Genomic DNA, 14,498 nt, shown 5'->3' with positions numbered 1-14,498 from the left:
CAAAAAACTTATCCATCACAATCAAGTAGGCTTCATTCCAGTGATGGAAGGCTGGTTCAACATACCAAGTCTATAAATGTAATCCACCATATAGACAGAAATCAAGAAAAAAACCACATGATTATCTCAATAGATGCAGAGAAGGCCTTTGACAAAATTCAACAGCACTTTATGCTAAAAACTCTCAATAAACTAGGTATCAATGGAACGTATCTCAAAATAATAAAAGCTATTTATGACAAATCCACAGCCAATACCATACTGAATTGGGAAAAACTAGAAACATTCCCTTTGAAATCTGTCACTACAAAAGGATGAGCTCTCTAACCACTCCTATTCAATATGGTATTGGAAGTTCTAGCCAGAGCAATCAGGCAAGAAAAAGAAGTAAAGTGTATTCAATTAGGAAAGAGGAAGTCAAACTGTCTCTAATTGCAGATAACATGATGGTATATTTAGAAAACCCCATCATCTCAACCCAAAATCTCCTGAAACTGACAAGCAACTCCAGCAAAGTCTCAGGATACAAAATCAATGTGCAGAAATCACAAGCATTCCCATACACCAATAACAGACTAACAGAGAGCCAAGTCAAGAGTGAACTCCCATTCACAATTGCTATAAAGAGAATAAAATACCTAGAAATACAACCAACAAAGGATATAAAGGACCTTTTCAAGGAGAACTACAAACCATTGCTCAAGGAAATAAAAGAGGACACAAACAGATGGAAAAACACTCCATGCTCATGGTTAGGAAGAATCAAAATCATGAAAATGGCCATACTGCCCAAAGTAATTTATAGATTCAATGCTATCCCCATCAAGCTACCAATGACCCTCTTCACAGAACTGGAAAAAACCACCTTAAACTTCATATGGAATCAAAAGCAAGCCCACATAGCCAAAACAAAAAAGAACAAAGCTGGAGGCTAAATAAAAAGAACAAAGCTGAAGGTATCATGCTACCTGACTTCAAACTATACTACAAGGCATGGTACTGGTAGCAAAACAGAGATACAGACCAACAGAACAGAACAGAGCCTTCACAGGCAATGCCACACATCGACAACGATATGATCCTTGACAAACCTGACAAAAACAAGCAATGGAGAAAGGATTCCCTGTTTAATAAAAACTGGATAGCCATGCGCAGAAAGCAGAAACCGGACACCTTCCTGATACCTTACACTAAAATTAACTCCAGATGGATTAAAGACTTAAACATAAGACCTAACACCATAAAAACCCTAGAAGAAAACCTAGGCAAAACCATTCAGGACATAGGCATAGGCAAGGACTTCATGACCAAAACACCAAAAGCATTGGCAACAAAAGACAAAATAGACAAATGGGATCTAACTAAACTCCAGGGCTTCTGCACAGCAAAAGGAGCAATCATTTCAGTGAACCAGCAACCAACAGAATGGAAAAAAATTTTTGCAATCTACCCATCTGACAAAGTGCTAATATCCAGAATCTACAAAGAACTAAAACAGATTTACAAGAAAAAAGCAAACCCATTCAAAAGTGGGTGAAGGATATGAAGAGACACTTTTCAAAAGAAGACATATATGAGGCCAACAAACATATGAAAAAATACTCATCATCACTGGTCATTAGAGAAATGCAAATCAAAACCACATTGAGATACCATCTCACGCCAGTTAGAAAGGTGATCATTAAAAAATCTGGAGACAAGATGCTGGAGAGGATGTGGAGAAACAGGAACACTTTTACACTGTTGGTGGGAGTGTAAAATAGTTCAACCATTGTGGAAGACAGTGCAGTGGATTCCTCAAGGACCTAGAAACAGAAATTCCATTTGATCCAGCAATTCCATTAATGAGTATATACCCAAAGGATTATAAATCATTCTGTTATAAAGACACATGCACATGTATGTTCACTGCAGCACTGTTCACAATAGCAAAGACCTGGAACCAGCCCAAATGCCCATCAATGATAGAATAGACAAGGAAAATGTGGCATATATATATCACGGAATTCTACGCAGCCACAAAAAAACCATGAGTTCGTGTACTTTGTAGGGACAGGGTCGAATTTGGAAACCATGATTCTCAGCAAACTGACACAAGAGCAGAAAATCAAACGCATGTTCTCACTCACAAGTGGGTGTTGAACAATGAGAACATATGAACACAGGGAGGGAAGCATCACACACTGAGGCCTGTTGGGGAAGGGCTTGGGGAGGGATAGTGGAGGGTGGGAAAGTTGAGGAGTGATAAAATGGGGATACATGCCAGATATAGGTGACAGGGGGATGGAGGCAGTAAACCACATTGCCATGTATGTACCTATGGAACAATCCTGCATGATCTGCATGTGTACCCCAGACCCTAAAGTACAATAAAAAATAAAAATAAAAAATAAATATAATTTTTCAGGAAAGAACAAAAATCTACTTAGCTCTCCGCTGATACTCAAGACCCTCTGGCTTCAGAAATATATGCGTTATTCTGTTTCAATTTGCTAATAATATAATACAAAGTAAAATCTATTAACCTAGAAAAAAACTGAAGTCTGTTTCCTGTCAAAAGAAAGTAAATATCATTAAATAAAATATCAATAAATAATATTTAGTGAGTATGCAGTACAAGTCAGAAGCCATCCTAAGTGCTTTGCACCTATTATCTCACAACCATCTGTTAAGTAAATGCTATATTATTACCATTTTACAAATGAGGAAACCAAGGGCAGAGAGGTAATTTGCCATGTCAAATAGCAAATAAGTTGTAAAGCCCGGTGTAAAGCCAGTCTAACATCAAAGCCTGGGTCTACACATTTCATTACACTAGGTATAATCAAGTCCTAAACACATATGTCTTATATATACTTCAGGAATTCACATTTTATAAATTTTAAGGTTCTTAGATTTTAAATTAATTCATTTAAATTTCTATGTATCTTTGAAAACAAGTGGACCTCATTTTAGAAAGCAATCCTAAGGATGCAAATTAAAGCAATCAAACTCCTGATTTCATGAGTTTTGTGCTCTAATTACATGAATTCCTCTCCTTATTTCAGAAGTCAAATAAATGTACCTGTAAAAATATGTTTTATATAATGCGTATAATTCATTTGTGTTAAATAGTTTGGAAGCTAAAAATTTTAAATAAATAAAATGTGCATAGTTCATTAGTAAGCAGAAGAACAGAGCAGAAATACATAGAGAGCTAAATGTAAAATTCTGTAAGGTGAAAAATACCTACATACTTATATAACAACTTTACCCATAATGAGATTTCATTAGTAATTTCCAGATGCAGTGGAAGAGATTTTTTACTATAACTTCTTTCCTCTAATTAAATTTGGCTAAATTTTTCCATTTGTATTTGTTTTCAAAATCTTCGGGAAAATTATCCTAATTCTTTAGAAAAAAAATTATTTCATTATTAGTATGGCAATGTAATAGAAGGTCAAGTATTTTTTTTTAAGCCATCTGTTCCCACTGTGCAATCCACATCACTCAAACAGAGGCAGTTTTATCCATGATGCCTGGTAATTGAGGCACGTAATCATACAGTTGCCTAACTATGCCAAGCACGCCTGCTATGCAAACAGCTCTTCTTTCTCTGAATTAATTATGACTACTGGACCAATTTAATACAGTGCTTCTCCAGCATTACCTTTGCCAACTGTGACAGCTGTTGCAAAAAAGTCTACAACGCATACACTGCTGTTCACAGCCTACTCTCAATTGTGGCTATGCAAAATATCTCTGAATAATGTACTCCTCTGAAAGAATGTAAGCAATTAGAGGTTTAAACACCAGCAGTATCATAACATAGCTCACTAAATTTTGTATAATGTCATTTCACTTTATTAGATTCTTTCAGATATGACTGTAACACACTAAGATTCACTGAATGATGACTCTAACATTTAATAAATAAATTGAATGTATTATTAACCTTTACCAACAGAATGGTTGAAATAACAAGAATAACCAAGAAATTACTAGTGATTGAATTAAGACCAAACTGCCTTTAGGTCTCTTAAGCTCAAACATTCAGAAAAAAAAACCCATAAATTTTTATACAAGCAAGAAAATAATCTAGTTCACTGCTAATAAAATATATCATGTAAGCTATATGTATAATGTTAAATGTTCTAAGATCCATACAGTATTTAAAGAAGTTAAAAAGGTGAAATTAATTTTAATAATAATTTACTTAACCTAACAGATCCAAAATATTTTAACATGCAATCCTTACATAGATTAGTAAGATGTTTTTTCTTTTTCAAAATAATCTTTGATATCCAGTGTGCATTTTATCTATACAGAACATTTTCATTAGGAAGCTAAATTTTAATCAAAAATATTTAATCTATATTTAGATTTTATCAAATAAAGTTGAAAAAAGTAGTTCACATAGATCTACGTCGTGCCAAACATACCTCAAATTTTACAATAAGATAATCATACAAATACCTTCAAATAAATACTTAAATATTCACATACACAGTGACAAAATTGATAAAATTGGTTTATCTTTTTTAAATCACCAATTTAACTCAGAAGCAAAAGCATATCGGTTTAAACACTATGACTGTTCGCGGTAATTAAACTCACTAAAATCATAATGGTATATGATAGAAATTGTTCTACATATTTACTGAAGAATCTACATTTTAATTGTGATGGTCACATGAAATACATATTTGTCAAAAAGCATCAACTATATATTTTAAATAAATCATTTTATTTCACATGAATTATAATTAAATTAATTTTAAATGCCATTTCTCACCTGTCCAATTGACAAAAAGCATCCAAAATCTTGACAACTTTGTGGGAAAGGCTACTGGGAAATACGCATTGTCACAAAATGGTAGAAAATCAATGCAAGGACATTTTACGATATTTAACAAAACTACATGTGTATTTTCCATCTGATTCCACTTCTAGGAGGTTGAAAAAAAAACCTCCCTAAATATGAAACAACATGTGTACAAACATTATTCATTACAGCATTATTTGTCAGGGCAACCTCAGAAACAATCTAAACACATTTCTATGGAAACTGGTTGAATAACTATAGTTTATCCATTTAAAGAATGTAAGAAAGAATATGGAAGCTATAAAAAACAATAAGGAAGATCTCTGAACAGATATGGGAGGGATTACTGGAAAATATTGTTAAGTACAAAGAAAAAAAAGCAGTTTGCCAAGGAATATATACAATACTGTACTTCTGTATAAAAAAAAGTGGAAATGAAGGGCCAAGCACGGGGGTTCACTCCCGTAAACTCAGCACTTTCAGAGGCCAAGTTGAGCCAATCACTTGAGATCAGGAGTTTGATCTGAAACCCTAAAAATACAAAAATTAGAGTGCTGCTGTGGTCCAGCTATTTGGGAGGCTGAGGCATGAGAATCGCTTGAACCTGGGAAGTGGAGACTGCAGGGAGCTGAGATCACACCACTGCACTCTACCCTGGGCCACAGAGAAAGACGGTCTCAAAAAAAAAAAAAAAAGGTGGAAATGAGACTATAAATATGTATGTGCACGCACGTGTGTGCGCGCACGCGCCAGTTTTCTGAACAATGCAATAGAGGAAAAATAAACAAGAAGTTAATGAAATTGGTTACCCATAGAGGATATGTGGAAATAAGAAAGAAGGGATATAGAAAGAAATGAGAGTTCTGAGTATACATTTTTATAGTTTTTCAATTTTTATAGATGTGATCAAATTAAAGATGTTCAGAGGGGGAGATTATACAAGATTACATGGATGGGTCCAATCTAATCACATGAATCCTTAAAATCTTTCCTAGAACTTTTACTAGCTGGGTCAGAAAGAGGAGACTAAAAAAAGAGGAGAAAGCAGAAGGGAATCAACCCACCATTGCTGGCTTTAAAAATGGAGGGTGTGAGATATGGCAAGGTTTCTCTTCAAACAGCCTGCTCAACCTTTTATTCTTTAATTTCCAGTAACCTCCCCCCCATGCCCCCTCAGCAACCTTCTTCTCCTTTTCCTCTTTCTGACTTTACTACCTGCCCAGACATGACACAGCACTAGTGGCATTATCAGAACCAGCACATATTCTTTTCCTTATTTGGGAAAAGACTAGCTCTCTAGTTTGCCACAGACACCCCTTCCTCCTTTCCCCCTATCCCATCACACATCCACCTTATCTAAGAAAGTTTAAATGTTTAGTCAATCTGGTCTAGTTTAGATTCTGCAGTCTGACCCCAGCCAGTGGGGAAAGGACACAACGGCAGGAGTCACATTAGAAATGAAAACTTCTACTCTCCTTTGTTCGAGGAGCTCTTGTGGCAACTAGCCATATGGGAGGCACCCTTTTGCACAGCAGTAAATTTGCTTTGCTGAGAAATCCTTTGTCTAAGTGCTCATTTTTCCCTACAACTCTTGAGCCTTATTTCTAACAGAGGGCAGGGGTGGTGGCTTACACCTGTAATCCCAGCACTTTGGGAGGCCCAGGCAGGTGGATCATGAGGTCGGAGTTCAAGACCAGCCTGGCCCATAGAGTGAAACCCCATCTCTACTAAAAACACAAAAACTTAGTGGTGCACGCTTGTAGTCCCAGCTACTCACAAGGCTGAGGCAGAAGAATCACTTGAATATGGGAGGCAGAGGTTGCAGTGAGCCGAGATTGGGCCACTGCACTCCAGTCTGGGCTACAGAGGAGACTCCGTCTCAAAAAGAAAAAAAATGAATGGAGAGGACCACAAGCCAAGGAGCACAAATAGCCTCTAGAAGCCGGGAACAGTCTGACAGCCAGCAAGAAAACAGAAATCTCAGATCTACAAGCACAAATAAATGAATTCTGCCAACAAGCCAAATGAGAATGAAAGTTTCTATCTCAGATCCTGCAGGAGGGAACACAGTTGGCCAACCGATTTCAGTCTGGTGAGAAATGTACTAGACTTTGGACTTTCAGAAGGGAAGAACAATAAATTTGTGCTGTTTTAAGACACTCAGTTTGCGGCAATTTGTTATGAGAGCAACAGAAAACTTCAACAGGCCAGGCACGGTGGCACACACATGTAACCCCAGCACATTGGGAGGCCAAGCTGGACAGATCACCTGAGGTAGGCAGTTCAAGATCAGACTGGCCAACATAAAGAAGTCCTGTCTCTACTAAAACTACAAAAATTAGCTGGGTGTGGTGGTGCACATCTGTAGTCCAAGCTACTTGGGAGGTTGAGGCAGGAGGACCACTTGAACCTAGGGGGTGGAAGTTGCAGTAAGCTGAGATTCCCACCACTGCACTCCAGCCTGGGCAACAGAGGGACACACTATATCAAAAAAGAAAAAGGGTGCGGGGGGAACTGATGCAGGTTTCAAAAGTATCTATACTCCCCTATAACATACCACCAGTTTTTTCTAGTTTTCATCATCTATGACTTAAACTCTGGCAAACTGCTCTGACTCTAGTCCTGCTCTGTTCTAACCTACTTTTAAACTCTGACAGAAGAATGGCCCTTCTAAGACATAAATCTGATTAGAAAAGGCCACTTCACCCTCCATCGATCCCTACTTATAATTCGATATGTTACAATCCCAATCCAACTCCTAGCAAGATTTTTGTTGAAAAACAAAAACTGATTCAAAAATGTATACACAAAAATGCAAAATAAAATACAACGCAATTTTGATAAAAAAAACAGAGAGAGAGAAAAAGAAAGAATTTAAGAGATATACTACCTGATTTCCACTCTTCCCACAAAGCTATAATAATCATAGCAGTCTGGTATTGATATTTAAAGACAGACATATAAATAAATAGAACAGGAAAGAGAACCCAAAAATATACATACTTGCTCAAGGTATTTTCAAAAAATGCATCAGGGTATCCCTGATGAACACAAACATAAACAATCTCAACAAAATATTAGCAAACAGAATTTAATAACACATTAAAAAGATCATTTACCATGATTAAGTGGGATTCATCCAAGGGATACAAGCATGTTCATCACAGGCAAATCAATAAACATAATACATTACATTAACAGAACCAAGAACAAATGTTTCAACAGATGCTAAAAAGATTTCAACAAAATTCAACATCCTTTCATGATAAAAACCCTCAACAAACCTACTATGCCTCAATATGATAAAGACCATATATCACAAAACCACAGCTATTATCACACTGAATGGGGGACAACTGAAAGCCTTTCCAGTAAGAACTGGAACAAGACAAGAAAGCACACTTTCACCACTGTTATGCAACACAGTACTGAAAGTCCTAGCCAGAACAATTAGGCAAAGGAAGAAATAAAGAACATCCAAATTGGGAAGGAAAGTCAAATTAGCCTTGTTTGTAGACAACATGTCCTTGTATTTTAAAAAAATCTAAAGACTCCACAGAAAACACGTAGAATTGACACATTTAGTAAAGTTGCAGGATGGATACAAAATCAACATGAAAGAATGAACAGCATTTCCATACACTAACAGTGATCAACCTGAAAAAATCAAGAAAGCAATGCTATTTACAATAGCCACAAAGAAAAAAAAACCCATGAATAAATTTAATCAAGGATGTTACAGATCTATACAATGAAACCTATAAAACACTGAGGAAAGTAATTGAAAAAGACATACAAAAAAATAGAAAGATATCCTGTGCTCATGGATTGGAAGAATTAATATTGCTAAAATGACCAAACTGCCCTAAGCAATCTTCAGATTCAATGCAATCCTTATCAAAATACTAATGACATTCTTCCTAGAAATAGAAAAAGGAACTCTTATAATTCATATGGGACCACAAAAGATGCTCAATAGCTAAAGCAATTCTGAACAAAAAGAACAAAGCTGAAGGCATCACATTATCTGATTTCAAATTATACAATAAAGCTATAGCAACCAAAACAGCATGGTACTATCATAAAAAGACACATAGACCAATGGAACAAAATACAGTACCCAGAAATAAATCCATACACTTACTTATAGACAACTCCTTTTCAACAAAGGCACCAACAACATACACTGGGGAAAGATCAGTCTCTTTAATTAACAGTGATGGGAAAACTGGATATCCACATGCAGAAAAATAGAACTATTATATATCCCTATTTTTCACTATATACAAAAATCAAATCAGAGTGGATTAAAGACGTAAATCTAAGACCTGACACAATGGAAGTAGTAGAAGTAAACACTGGGGAAAAGCTTCAGGGCATCAGTTGAGGCAAAGATTTTTGCGACAAGATCTTAAAAGTACAGTCAACAAAAGTAGAAACAGACAATTGGGATTATATCAAGCTAAAAAGCTCCTGTACAGCAAAGGAAACATTAACAAAGTAAAGAGACGATCTACAGAACGAAAGGAAATATTTGCAAACTATACATCCAAAAACAGATTAATAACCAGAGTATAAAAGGAGCTCAAACAACACACTAGCAAAAATAAAAATCCAATTAAAAATAGACACTTCACAAAAGAAAACATACGAAGAGACAACAAGTATATGAAAAAAATGTTCAACTAATCATCAGGAAAATTCAAATCAAAAACACAATGAGACATCATCTCACCATAGTTAGAAAGGCTATTATTAAAAAGACAGTAATAAATGGTGGCGAGAACGGAGACAAAGGGGAAAGGTTGTACATGGTTGCTGAGAATATAAAGGGGCAACCATAATGGAAAATAGTATGGAAGTGCCTCAAATACCAGCCAAGTGCGGTGATTCACTTGTGTATGTTCAGCCATTCTTGAGGACAGGAGTTTAAGACCGGCCTGGGCAACACAGGGAGACCCTGTCTTTTTTTTTTTTTTTTTTTTTTGAGACAGAGTAGTCTTGCCCTGTCATCCAGGTTGGAGTACAATGGCACAATCATAGATCACTGTAACTGCCAACTCCTAGGTTCAAAGGATTCTCCCACCTCAGCCTCCCAAGTAGCTATGACTACAGGAGCGCAACACCACACCCAGCTAATTTTTTTTTTTTTTTTTTTTTTTGTAGAGATGGGTTCTATGTCACCAAGAGTAGTCCCAAACTCCTGGCCTCAAGTAATCCTCCCACTTCAGGGAGGAATTCCAGCTAAAGTACTGGAATTACAGGTATAAACCACCATGCCCAGCCAAGACCCTATCTCTTAAATACACACACACACACACATACACACACACACACACACACACACACACACGAAAAGGATAAAACTAAAAATAGAACGACCATAAGATCTAGCAATACCACTGTTGAGTATATATTCAAAAGAAAGGAAATCAGTATATCAAAGACATATGTACACTACTGTGTTTACCACAACACAATTCACAACAGTAGACGTGTGGAATCAACATAAGTCTCCATAAATACATGAATAAACCAAGCAAATGTGGTATATACATTCTTCTCAGCATCACATCACACCTACTCTAAAATTGGCCGCATAATTGGAAGTAAATCACTCCTCAGCAAATGCAAAAGAACGGAAATCAAAACAGTCTCTCAGACCACAGTGCAATCAGATTAGAACTCAGAATTCAGAAGGTAACTCAGAACCGCACAACATCATGGAAACTGAACAACTGGCTCTTGAATGATGACTGGATAAACAATGAAATGAAGGCAGACATAAAGATGTTCTTTGAAACCAACGAGAATGAAGACACAAGGTACCAGAATCTCTGGGACACATTTAAAGCAGTGTCTACAGGAAAATTTATAGCCATAAATACCCACATGAGAATCAAGGAAAGATCTAAAATCGACACCCTAACATCAAAATTGAAAGAGCTAGAGGAGCAAGATCAAAAAACCTCAAAAGCTAGCAGAAGACAAGAATTAACTAAGATGAGGGCACAACTGAAGGAGATAGAGACACAAAAACCCTTCGAAAAATTAATAAATCAAGGAGCTAGTTTTTTTAAAAGATCAAGAAAATAGACAGACTGCTACCCAGATTAACAAAAAAGAAAACAGAGAAGAATCAAATAGACGCAATAAAAAACAATAAAGGGAATATCACCACAGATTCCACGGAAATACAAACTACCATCAGAGATTACTATAAACAACTCTATGAACATAAACCAGTAAACCTGGAAGAAATGGATATATTCCTGAACACTTACACACTCCAGAGCCTAAACCAGGAAGAAGTCAAAACCCCGAATGGACCAATAAGAAGGGCTGAAGTTGAAGCAGCAATTAATAGCCTACCAACCAAAAAAACCCAGCTCCAGATGGGTTCAGAGCCGAATTATACCAGACATACAAAAAGGAGCTGGTACCACTCCTTCTAAAACTATTCCAAACAATACAAAAAGAGGGAATCCTTCCGAAATCATTTTATGAGACCAACGTCAGCCTGATACCAAAACCCAGCAGAGACTCAACAAGAAAAGAAAACTTCAGACCTATTTCCATGATGAACATAGACGCAAAAATCTTGAATAAAATACTGGCAAACTGATTGCAACAGCACATCAAAAAGCTTATCCATCACCATCAGGTAGGTTTCCTCCCGGGGACGCAAGGCTGGTTCAACATACACAAGTCTATAAACATAATTCACCACATAAACAGAACCAAAGACAAAAACCACACGATTATCTCAATAGATGCAGAGAAGGCCTTCGACAAAATTCAATAGCCCTTTGTGCTAAAAATGCTCAATAAACTAGATATCAACAAGATGTATCTCAAAATAATAAAAGCTATTTATGACAAACCCACAGCCAGTATCATACTGAATGGGCAAAAACTGGAAACTTTCCCTTTGAAATCTGGCACTAGAGAAGGATGCCCTCTCTCACCACTCCTATTCAATATAGTATTAGAAGTTCTAGCCAGAGCAATCAGGCAAGAAAAAGAAATAAAGGGTATTAAATTAGAAAAGGAGAAAGTCAAATTGTCTCTATTTGCAGACAACATGATTGTATATTTAAAAGACCCCATCATCTCAGCCCCAAATCTCCTGAAACTGATAAGCAACTTCAGCCAAGTCTCAGGATACAAAATCTACATGCAGAAATCATCATTCCAATACATCAATAACAGATTTAAAGAGAGCCAAATCAAGAACGAACTGCCCTTCACAATTGCTGCAAAGAGAATAAAATACCTAGGAATACAATTTACAAAGGATAAAGGACCGCTTCAAGGAGAACTACTCTCTTCAAGGAGAACTACAAACCACTGCTCAAGGAAATAAGAGAGGACACAAACAGATAGAAAAACATTCCACGCTCATGGTTAGGAAGAATCAATATTGTGAAAATGGCCATATTGCCCAAAGTAATTTATAGTTTCGATGCTATCCCCATCAAGCTACCTATGACCCTCTTCACATAACTGGAAAAAATCACCTTAAACTTCATATGGAACCAAAAGAGAGCCCACATAGCCAAGACAATTCTAAGCAAAAAGAACAAAGCTGGAGGCATCACACTGCCTGACTTCAAACTATACTACAAGGGTACAGTAATCAAAACAGCATAGTACTAGTACCAAAACAGAGCTATAGACCAATGGAACAGAACAGAGCCTTCACAGGCAATGCCACACATCTACAACCATATGATCTTTGACAAACCTGACAAAAGCAAGCAATGGGGAAAGGATTCCCTGTTTAATAAATGGTGTTGGGAAAACTGGCTAGCTATGTGCAGAAAGCAGAAACTGGGTATCTTTCTGACACCTTACACTGAAATTAACTCCAGATGGATTAAAGAGTTAAACATAAGACCTAAAACCATAAAAACCCTAGAAGAAAACCTAGGCAAAACCATTCAGGACATAAGCATAGGCAAGGACTTCATGACCAAAACACCAAAAGCATTGGCAACAAATGCCAAAATAGACAAATGGGATCTAATTAAACTCCACAGCTTCTGCAAAGCAAAAGAAGCAGTCATTAGAGTGAACCAGCAACCAACAGAATGGAAAAAAATTTTTGCAATCTACCCATCTAACATAGGACTTATATCCAAAATCTACAAAGAGCTAAAACAGATTTACAAGAAAAAAATAAACCCATTCAAAAGTGGGCAAAGGACATGAACAGACACTTTTCAAAAGAAGACATATATGAGGCCAAGAAACATATGAAAAAATGCTCACCATCACTGGTCATTAGAGAAATGCAAATCAAAACCACATTGAGATACCATCTCATGCCAGTTAGAATGGCAATCATTAAAAAATCTGTAGACAAGAGATGCTGGAGAGGATGTGGAGAAATAAGAACACTTTTATACTGTTGGTGGGAGTGTAAATTAGTTCAACAATTGTGGAAGACAGTGTGGTGATTCCCCAAGGACCTAGAAATAGAAATTCCATTTGACCCAGAAATCCCATTACTGGATTTATATCCAAAGAATTATAAATCGTTCTATTATAAGGACACATGCACACAAATGTTCCTTGCAGCACTGTTTACAACAGCACAGACCTAGAACCAACCCATCGACAATAGACTGGACAGGGAAAATGTGGCACATATACACCATGGAATACTATGCAGCCATAAAAAATAATGAGTTCGTGTCCTTTGTAGGGACATGGATGAACTTGGAAACCATCATTCTCAGCAAACTGACACAAGAACGGAAAATCAAATACCGCATGTTCTCACTCATAGGTGGGTGTTGAACAATGATAACACATGGACACAGGGAGGGGAGCATCACACACTGGGGTCTGTTGAGGGTGACTAGGGGAGGGACTGCAGTGGGTAGGGAGTTGGGGAGGGATAATATGGGGAAAAATGCCAGATATAAGTGATGGTGATGGAGGCAGCAAACCACATTGCCATGTATGTACCTATACAACAATCTTCATGTTCTTCACATGTACCCCAGAACCTAAAGTGCAATAAAATATATATTAAAAAATATAATAATAATACTTATTCAAACCACCTTACAATTTAAGGAATGAAATTACATAATTCATATAAAATTATTTTCTCATATGCAGTAATGTCCCACGAATATATTTATTGCTGTTAATACTAAAAATAAACATGATTACTGAGTATAAATAATTATGATTGACTTCTAGTATTGAATTGCACCATGTGTGAAATGTTACTACTCATTAAGAAGCTCATTAGAGACATAGTGTCTCTAATTTGAGGTTTATTGGAGGTTGGTCACCTAGGCACCCTTTGACTGGCATGTATCAAAATTTCAGACTCCGGAAGACTGCTGTTCAAATACATCATTCTTTGCACAAACAGTTTAGGCACAGTGAACCAATCCTATCACTTACAGAAAGCTTTGTATCAGTGCAGGAATTTTACCATTCACATTCTCAGATGCCAGATAAAGGTCATCCTTCTAAGCATGTTTCTAAGAAGAGTAGCCTCAGACCTGCTATGATAATTGTTGTGTGCACATGCAGCAATAGATAACAGCGACAATTGCTACACATCATTGTTAAAAACAATACAGACCACACAAACCACTGGCCTGGCCTGATCTGAAATGGTGTATATCCTGTTTCTGTCGGAAAATGAAATTAAAAGTAATTCAAAGGA

General features: G+C 36.7%; 1 protein-coding gene across 2 annotated transcripts in view; it reads right to left on the bottom strand.

Moving 5' to 3' along the window:
- DTWD2 (DTW domain containing 2) overlaps positions 1–14,498 on the bottom strand; it is a 174,952-nt gene that overhangs the window by 65,050 nt on the left and 95,404 nt on the right. The window lies entirely within an intron of this gene.

Source organism: Sapajus apella, unplaced genomic scaffold, assembly GCF_009761245.1.
Source record: "Sapajus apella isolate SASKATOON/1434 unplaced genomic scaffold, GSC_monkey_1.0 scaffold1, whole genome shotgun sequence".
NCBI lineage: Eukaryota > Metazoa > Chordata > Mammalia > Primates > Cebidae > Sapajus > Sapajus apella.
The sequence above is the reverse complement of the archived record's forward strand: the minus strand, read 5'-3'. Positions and strand labels throughout refer to the sequence as shown.